Genomic DNA, 10,553 nt, shown 5'->3' with positions numbered 1-10,553 from the left:
TGCCATAGTAATTGCTTGGTCCTGCTAACTTGGGATTTGGATTTGCCTTCCATTTTCTTTCTGGCTACTGTCCTAGATTACTTCCTAATCTTTGTAGCCATTGATCCCTTTGCCATAGTTAAGGGAAGACAGCAGAGGGGAGCTGTGAACGGAGGAGGAAAGAGGGTTTGGGTTTCAGGAAAGGCCCTTTTCATTCTAGTGAATAATAAGAAGAGCAGAGGCTTGCGAGGAGCCCACACTCTGTAGAGTTAAACTGAACAGGATTGTCTATCGAAGAACAGTAAAGGGAGCAGTGTCCTGGGATCATTGGTATTCACCGTCAATACAGGCCATTCTTTTAACACTTGTTTTGCTGTTTCTTCTGGTGCCTTCACGCACACATTTCCATTCATGCTGCACTCATATCAATATGTATATTTGTGTTTAAAATCTGCATGCTTGTACACCTTTAACACAGAGCCACAGCCAGCCTTATGCATAGAGTTTCTCTTAATTCTGTAGAGAAGAAAAGTCTCTGAAAATTAAGAATCTGCTAGGAATACATTCATGTTATGAAGTAAAAATCAGAGTGCAATCTGCTTTTAAGGAAAGTCATTTCCCCAGCAGAGATTTTAAAAGCATGGAAACAAAAGACTCTACGGTAATGTCTGGTAGTTACAACCAGCAGAATTGTTTCTTTTAGAAGAGAACATGTCCTGCTGGAAGCAACAACCTGAGAGGTGAGGTTGCTGCAGATCCATGCCCCCAGGTCCAACCAGCAGTGAAGCTGTAAATGTATTCCCAGCAAGCATGTGCATGCAGAGCACATGCTTACACCACATCTGTATATATATATACAGAGGTGGCCACACTGTTCACAGACAGACTCTCAAAGCACTCACATGAACAGAAACAGCACCATAGACCTCCATCTGCTCCCCTCTCTGGTGAGCAGAACAGAAGTCCACCAGTGGGAACATATATGTGTACAAGGTGGATCCCTCCAGCAGCTGGTCTCAGACACCTGGTCTGCTACACAGCTGCCCCTAGATTTGAGTCTTCCCAGCTGTTGGCACCTGGGCTTATGATGTGCCAAGGTCACAGCCCTTCTCCAACTGCTGGTACAGATGATCATGCACACAGCTGGCCAGGACTTCCCAGGTGGGCAGATATCTTCCTCATATCATTAACATTCCCATCACAACAAACCTAGTTCCCTTGTGTATGTCACTTCATAGTACAATGATGTGTGAAAGTTCTGGTGATGAATTGCAGGGCTGTCATTCCCCTCCTTTCCCTCCTCCAAACCATATTCCTTGGTATGAAGCAAAGGGGTTCCTCCCTTTCAGTCAAAAACACACACCTCCCAATGCAGCACCCAGTTCCACGTGTAGCCCTTGACATACAGATGTAGATACCAACACTGATACCAGCACAGACCCATACATGTACCAGGTTAGTGAACGAGCAGTGCAGATTGACTGTGCAAACCCAAATCCAACCACTAAAATGTGTTGTAGCACAGCTCTGGTGACTGCAGAGGCTTCAGAAAAGCAGATTTTGGTCTGTTCAGATTCCTGCTTGGCAGGATCGTATATGAAACTGCCCTGCAGGGAGAAGGAGCCCCAGAGAACTGATTTATCATCAAACACAACTTCCTCAGAGCCCATGAAAGGCTTGTTACAGTGTGCAGAAAGTGGAACAGTCATGACAGAAGGCCAATGTGGATGAAAACTGAGCTCCAGACTAAGCTGAGACACAAAAAGGAAATACACGGAACGTGGAAGCAGGGACAGGCTATTTGGGAGTAATACAAGCATGTAGGAATGTGGATATGGATGCCAAGTCTCAGATGGAGCTGGAACCAGTAAGAGAGGTGAAGAGCAGCAGGAAGCATTTCTGTAGAGACACTGGTAGCAAAAGGAAGGCTAATCAGCTTAACACAATTTCTGATCATTATGAAAGCTTTCTTGCAAAACCAAACCCTTTGCAGATCTAACCACTCCGTCAGACCTGGTAAATATAAGAGACAGGATGTATGTTGGAGCTTTCTCCTGGGGAAAGGAGATTCTCTTTAAGCATTTTTATGCATGTGCATTTGTAAACAAAATCTAGTGGGGTAGTTCCTTCTCAACAGACTTGTAAATCTTTTTCTGTGGGAATACAGTGACTTAGGAGCATTGCACATCAGTATTGTATCACTAGAGGCATGGTGTTGTCAAAGATCAAACGTTAGATACCTTTGAAAATACACTCTTGTTGTGCTATTGCCTCTGAAGAGCACTTGATGTGAAAACATCTCCAGAACCTATTGTACAAACCTGACAAGGTTAACTCTTCTTATTGCTCTGTTGGTAGGGACCATACAGCCTTTCTTACATTAAACCACTATATACTTTGCTCTCAGTTCAGCGTGACATCTTTAACTGTAGCTTGACATCTTTAACTATTGACTCTGACCTCTGCAGAACTTTCAGCTCAGCCTCTCTAAAACATCACCAGTTTCTGTTTGCATAGCCATTACTGAGAAAAGGCGGGGTATAAGCAAAAGTAACTTCATGCCTTCCCTAGACTAGGCAGTCTAATCACACCCTCCATTACGCAGTGTTCTTCCTGCGTCTGTGACTGCAGGGTTTAAAGTAACTGTCAGGGCCCTCACTGCATTCACCTCCACCCCGTGAAACTGGGCTGCCTGGACTCTGGGCCAACACTGATAAGCTCCTGCCTGCCCTTGAACAGAGCTCTCTGAGACAAAGCTGGCAGATGTCTCACTGGGGCTGCCCCCACTTCTCCTGGGAACTGCGTTTAAGCTAAGAGCCATGTCCTCAGCCCTTGCCGGAGCTAGGCTGCAGCTGCATCACAGCCCTGCCTGTGCCTGGCCACGTACCCACACCCTGCCCCAGATCCACAGGCAGACTGCTGTGCTTGACTTTGGACCTGTCTCGTCACCATGGCCCTGCCTGGCAGTCTGGGACTCTTGGCTGTGCCTGGCTGCTGTTGTCAGACCTGCAGTGCCTTGTCTGAGTCCTTGGGGACTACGTGGGGTGCCTGGCTCCCCTCCCCATGCAGAGCAGCCAGCCCTCACAGCCCCCGGGTGGTAGCCACCAAGTGGGGTGCAGGAGTTGCTGGTGATGGGGCTCCCTCTGCTGCACTGCACAGCAGGAGTCAGGGTGACTGCTCTGCGAGGAGCAGGGAGCTGGGAGCAGAGTGTGACAGAGCAGAGCAGTGAGTGATTCCAATTATTCTCTAAAAAGCTTCCTACCCCCTCTCTCCCATGCCTTGGGACATCTCCTTTTCCTGACAGAGCCCTGCCACTACTGAGTCACTGTACCTGTGCCAGGCTCCTAGGGCTAGGAGCCGTCATTTCAACTGTGGCTGTTCAGTGCTTCCCTAATGAGAACAAAAGGAAGTGGTATTACAACCAAATAAAGTCCAGATGAAAAATCCACCAAAAGAGGAAAGTTTAACCATATGATCCCAAAGTAACAGGCTCCTCAGATACTGTGGCAGTCATAACTGCTTTTATTTTTCAGTATTTTTTTTTGTTGTTAATAAAAGAGAGGACTTTGCTTTCAGCAATCTCAGCTTTCCACAGAAGTCAGCACACTGTCATGTAAAGCATACACTTTGTAGAAAGGTTAGCAGAGTCAGCAACCACCACAAACACATTTGACATAGTTTTCAGCCACCCCCTGGTTGTACTGGCGGGAAGTTGCAGATTAGAAACCAATCCAGCCAAGCCTGGCAGTAAACCACCCCAGCCTTTCCCTAGTGTCTGGGGAGCTACGCTCACTCAGAATTAATTGTAAGAGCCTGTCCCTTTGCCTTGAGGACCATTCCTACAACCTATGCAGAATCCAGAGTCACTGTAGCTGAAACTCTGCTGCGTCAGCAAACACTGTGCAAATTTAAGCCTACTATACATGGGGAAGTCTGTTCAGAAATCTCTGACTTGCTTTTGAACCATTTCCAGTCACTGTTTTTGTTGACTTCATGGTGGAAGAGAATTTTAATAGCTGCCTTTATGTCGTATTTTGTATGCCAACTAGTCCTTTCATTCATCAGCCTCTCTGGACTAGCAGATCTCTACAAGTTTTCCTAGTTCAGAAAGGTTTTTTTGTTTGTTTGTTCGTTGTTTTTTCCCTGTTTATTGCCATTTATAAAATCTGAATTCATTTGCAATCACAGATGATGAGAACTCTTTTCTTTGTTGCTCCCACTTTGGGGAATACAAGTATTGGAGAAGATTTTCAGGAGGTACTCATGATGTCCAGGGGATGTATTAGTTATGCAGGCAAGTGACTTTCTACAGCTTTAACTGGCGTTCTGCCCACAGATTTGAAAGGGAATGACAGACAATGCCACAGCTTATAAACAGTAGTCCTTCTTCATTAGATTAGTTCTTCTTGTCAGCTGTGTACTATTCCAGTCCTCGTTATAGGAGAGCCAGATATGGGCAGAGCTACCAACCATCGGTTCTTCAAACAAGCAGATACTGAAGGAGATATTCATGCCATCTAATGTAAAGCATCTTTCTTAGCCTGTGCTTCAGACGGACACTCTAGGGACTACACAACAAGCCTGAGAGAGCTGACTGAAACATCAATTTATGTGAATGTAGGCAAATGAAATATTTTGATCGGTGTCAAATGAGTTGTTGGATGAAGTTTCCTCCTCATCTCTCCAGCCTCTGCCATCGCTACTTGACTGTATTTTTATTCTACTGTTATTGTTTTGGGGTTTTCACTTTCCTCTTTCATTCGAGACAGAGAAACCACAGAAGGCCAGCAGCAGTGGGCATAGCCACATTTATAAACCACACACTAACATTCATGGCCTGGCAACTCTGGGTGCTTTCTATCAGAGAAGGCTGGGATCATTGCTAGAAGGTCAGTGCATCTGAGCTAATCTGTGCTGTGACAGTTGTCTCAGGGAAGAAGTGCTCAGTTCAAATAATATAAATCAAGATCAGGGTCAAAGGGGTTTATACATTTTTTAATGGCACACATTTAGCCACCAGTCAGTGAACTATACATTCAGGGTCAATAATGGTGAAACAACAGGTAAGAAACAGTACTAGACACTCATAAAATCTCAGTAACTACTTACTTATTTCTAAATATCCTTCTCGTACTAATTTAAAGATGGCCTAATTGTATGTGCACATGCACACGTACACACACAGTCATGCAGATATATGCAAAAATCCCTCCCTCACAGGAAAAACAATTCTCCCTCCACCCTTCTGGGACTAAAGGTTCCCCTGTTTGCACATGTGTTGCTCCAACCTCTTGGGTACCTGCACCATATCCTACAACCCACTAGTCCCACAGTAGGAAGAAAACACCCCACAAGTTCCCATACACTTCCAGGTGTGGGTCCCTCTGGCTGGACCCGTGCTGTGGCTCTGCTAGCTGGCTGCAGGCTCCTCAGCAACCAACAGGAAGGCTGCTCTGTCTGGCCTAAGCAGGAGTCGAGATGCCAGCAGGGTGACTTCTGTCAGTGCCTAACCAGCTTTTGAGTGCTGATGTTTGTGGTCCAAGGTCTGTCCCCTCCTGTTACAAATTTTCATACTTCTTTAAATGCTTTTTCTTTGTTTCAAGAACCTCCTTGAAATTCCCAGATTACTGTTTAATCTGGGTGATGGTCATGTTCCTCTTTAGCATAAGCGATTCTGGGCACCTGCTCTCCAGACAATTTTTGTATTTGATCTATATGCATGATATGAATTCATAATTTTATTCTTACAAGTGAGCTTCTTCAGGTTATTTGACAAGGCTGGGCCATGAGCACCCCAAAAGAATCTTGACGTGAACTTTACAACTGCAAATCCTCCAGGTAAGCTTATGTCAGCCAAAGGAAACTTTGTGCTAGTAGAGTTAAAACAAAAAGCATTTTTTCTAATTCAGGTAGGATTCTCATGGTTGGTGGTAGTGAGAAAAGAGAGGGAAATTTTTCAGCTCTGGATAGCATTTTTCTCAACCCTTCTGAGCAAAGAGATAATAGGGAAAGCTTAATAGTGAAAGCCTTTAAATGAAGCAATGTTAAAAGACCATGCACGTGGAAATAGCCTCTGGTCTCCAAGAAGAGTATAGCACAAACATTCCTGGAAATTCATTTAACATGATGCTTAACATCTTTGTTAATTACCTGGTTGATGGGAAAAATCATGCCCTTACCAAGCTCATAGACACTGGGAGGAGCACTTACAATGCTGAAAAGTAGACCTGCCACTCAGAGGGTCTCAGACAGGCAGTTGTTGGCTGTTTAGTTTTTACACTCCATGTTAGTCTGAGCCACATATTCACTCTCCTGACAAACTCAGGGAGCCAACCACACTTTTTTAATGAACTCTGGGAGAAACATTTATGTCATCAGACAAACCACTCAACTGTTGGTTGATTTTTATCTAAAACACAGGCCACACTCCAGTCCCCTTTGTGTTTAGATAAAGTTAGGTTCCTTGCAACAGCCGTGGTCAGTCACACCCTGCATTCTCTGACCTTCATGCATGCATCACCCTTGCTCATCTCCATCAAGCTTTCTTCCACTGTAGAGGTTTATTCAGTGAGTCACATTCCTCTCCTTGGGGCTTATTCAGTGACACAAGCCCAAGGAAGTGATCCTCCCCCTCTATTTGGCACATATGATACCACATTTGGAGTTCTGTGTGCAGCTTTAGGCTCGCCAGTACAAGAAGGATATTGACACATTGGCATGAGAGTAATGGGAGACCACCAGAAGCTGTCTGAGGCTCTAGTACATGACATACTAGAAAAGGCTGAGAGAGCTGGGTCTGTCCAACCTGGAGAAGAGAGGTCAAAGGGAGACCTTACTGTGTATTCTATCAGAAGTGTTGAGAGAATTGGTTACACAGAAGGAGCTAGATTCTTATGATGCACAGGGAAAGGACAAGAGGTAACAGACCACAAACAAGAGAGATTCTAATTAGATATGAGGAAAAAAAACACCCTCATCCAGTGAGGGTGGTCACAACTGGGACAGATGCCCAGAGAGGATGTTGGATCTCCATTTTGTAGTCATTCAGAGATTGATTAGGCAAGATCCTGAACAAAATCCATCTAACCTCAAAGATAGCTCTGCCGTGACCAGGAGGTTGGCTGAACAGTCCTCTGGAGGTCTCCTCCAACCTGAAGTATTCTATGATTCTTTAAGAAAGGGAAGAGAAATGGTAACAGCTGCCACTCTGTATTGGAAATTTCATCTTGAAACCTCAGATAGTCTACTGTCATGGTTTAACCTGGCTGGCAGCTAAACACCACACAGCCATTCGCTCACCCTCCCCCCTCCCTCTCTGGGGTGGGGGAGAGAAACGGGAAAGTAAAGCCTGTGAGTTGAGATAAAGACAGTTTATTAAGACAGGAAAATAATAATAACAATAATAATAATAATGATAATAGTATTACTAGTAATAATGTGTACGACGCAAGTGATGCGCAATGCAATTGCTCACCACCCGCTGACCGATGCCCAGCCTATCCCCGAGCAGCCAGCCCCCCCACCCCGGCCAGCCACCCCTATATATTGTTTAGCATGACGTCAGATGGTATGGAATACCCCTTTGGCCAGTTTGGGTCAGCTGTCCTGGGTCTGTCCCCTCCCAGCTCCTGCTGCACCCCCAGCCTGCTCGCTGGCAGGACAGAGCGAGAAGCTGAAAAGTCCTTGGCCTGGTGTAAACACTGCTCTGCAACAATTAAAACATCAGCATGTTATCAGCGCTCTTCTCATCCTAATCCAAAACATAGCACCCTACCAGCTACTAGGAGGAAAATTAACTCTTTCCTAACTGAAACCAGGACATCTACTAAGGACTCTGACCCTTCAGTCACAGGAATACAGGTGCATACAGAACAGGACAATGAGAAAGAACATGTTGTTTCCATCTGTAGTATCATGTTCTGTCCTCTGGGAGAAGGACTAATGCTTCTAGTGCCAACTATTGCTCTCTCCAATGACACATTGACATCTGGGCCCCACTGTGCTGCATCGCCTCCAGCCTTTTTGTAGCTTTCTGTGACCTGCCTTTTTGCAGATACCCTTTTTGGGGGGGGCTTCCAGGGTCTCTTGCTTTCTTGCTTTCTTGAAAGAGGACAACTCACCTTGTCTCCCGCTCTTCTTATCTATCTCTCTATCTATCTATTTATCTATCTATCTTTGAGATTCTGAAGGACAGACAGACTGGCCTTTGTACTCCAATATTCTCATCAGCCAGGTCCCTTATATTTGCATTATCCTAGACTACAATTTCCTCCTAATACTGTAGTTCTGCACAGGTCAAAACCTTCCAGCCATCAGCTAAAGATGCTTGTTACAGTGCCCAGCATGCTCTGCTATAGTCATTTTTCACAGTTGTTCACTTTCTGTACTGATAATCTCTACAAACATTAGCTAATAGTTACCAGTTTTTAGCATAAGCCTGAATTCACAAGAGTTAATCATAGAGCAACGGCAGCATAGAGAGCTTCCTGAGCACCTCAGCCTCTCTTCAGCAATCCCCCTTGCTGTGAGATAGTGGGATGCTAAAAATTTGCAGGAGCTGCTTGCAGCGCTTTTGGCTAGATGAAATATTATCATGATTTAGGGCCTGTGGAGTAAGCTAACAGTAGATGAAAACAACAAGAATTTAAAGAGAAGGAAAAAAAAAAAAAAACCCTAAGCTAATGAAAATGAACTAAGTGCCAACCCGAAACAACAGTTGAGATTATTTTTTTTAAAAATCCACAGAAATACCAGTCACAAAGGCTGAAAACTGAGTGAAGAAAAAAACTATACGGAGTACGAGGGCAATTCACAGGCTGGATTGTTTATAACAGACCACTAAATCTCATGCTGACAGTGCAAAGCACACAAAGTTGTCACTTAGGTCTTCCTAATCTCTTCTTCCAGCTGCAGTGTCGGCATCTCACATAGCTGCGGTACCAGGCTGGAGCACCTCTCCTCAGTAGGTGCTTCCTGGCCCTGAGCCCTGAGAAAGGAACAAAACCAAAGCAGTGGCTGGTAGGAGAAAATCTGTAATTTCTGGGGTGTAATGCCTCAGAAAGGGTGGGGGTCAAAGACTGGTCAGAAACTAAATGAGGGACCAACTCTGTGGTGGTGACACAGTAAAAAATTTGTTGTGTCACACCTTCCTCACTGTTCCTGAGAGAGAGAGGCATGCAATAAAAGCAGTCCATCCCAGAAGCACGTCTGCAGCTGAGCTTTTGACCACTAGGTGGGACCCGAACTCTTTTCACTGACTCGCTCACCAGCAGCAGGCAGTTAGTCCTAATTTTAGGTAACGCTGTGACTCCGGTAGCTGCGTCTCAACACCTGTGCTCAGTAGTACAGGGCTCGTGCAGACACAGAGAGCTCCCAAATGTGGGTCAATAATTCATTTGCGCGGCTGAGGAGGGATGCTGAATATTCTATGTCCAAACCATGGGAATGTGACTGGTTCCTACTGCATGACACTAAAAACCCCAGTGATTTGACAAAGAGCTCTGGGATGCATTCTCCATTAGGGAGAACACAGCACGATTTGGGGTACGTAATTTAACATGCCTGTGGCTTGGTTCCACCACCGCTAAAGTGAATTTTGAAACCCTCTACGTCAAAGTGTGCTGGGTATCAAGTGTGTTATTCCTGAGATGATTTAATATCCTTGGGAAGGGTACATCCTGCTCGTCTGCAGTGGCAGACAGAAATGTGGTTGTCTAGAAACTGCTGCTTGGCCACAAATCCTGTGCTCTGCCGTCCTCCAGGTTTCTGGGCAGGAGGAAGAGGAGACTCCAGGCTTACTTCCATACAGCCCCCTACATAAACAAGCTAAACAAGAGTTACCGCTCATTTTTTAAAGGCAGATACAGTTTAATTGTTATTAAATAACAACCAGTATTACAGAGCCTAGAGGCCCCAGGCAAGATCAGGTCTCTGTTGTACCATGTCTTGTACAAATGCAAAGTAAGAGGAATTCCTTCCCTTAAGCACATTACGGTCTTCATAGACAAAATGTGCCTGGGGACAAACAAAGCAAGCAAGGCACTCCTAAAAGCAAACAAACCATCATTTTACATAAGGAACATAAAGGGAAAAGAGTAGATCAGCAGCTGGTGTAAAGCTGACACAGCACCATTGATGTTGTGAGTTGACAGCAATTTATAGCAGCCAAGGATATGCCTAAGGTAGGTGAGGCGTCTTTCTTAATGTCATGTTCAAAGTCTAGCCTGGAGTTGAACCAGATTCTCAGAACCCTCATCACAGGGCTTCTCTTTTCATGCACTTGCTTTCCCACCGGCCAGCTCCTGGAAGATCAGCTTGCTCGTCTCAGACTGTGGTCCTCAAGGACTCAGCCAGAACATCATTGTATGTGGCTTGTACGAACCTAGCTGGGATTTCATATAGACGTACATAGCTGGAAGAAAGCCTAGTTCAGCAAAAAGCTGTAGGTTGTAGTTTTAAAGGAGAGATGGAAGAAATGTAGAAGTCTTGCTATTACCAAGCAAGTTTTAAAAAATAAATGCATATTCTAAGCAATGCTTGATCATTAAATGCTGTGTTTTCTCGCTGAATGCAGA

This window comes from Anser brachyrhynchus, assembly GCF_964034855.1.
Source record: "Anser brachyrhynchus genome assembly, chromosome: 1".
Taxonomy (NCBI): domain Eukaryota; kingdom Metazoa; phylum Chordata; class Aves; order Anseriformes; family Anatidae; genus Anser; species Anser brachyrhynchus.
This window is presented reverse-complemented; position numbering follows the sequence as displayed.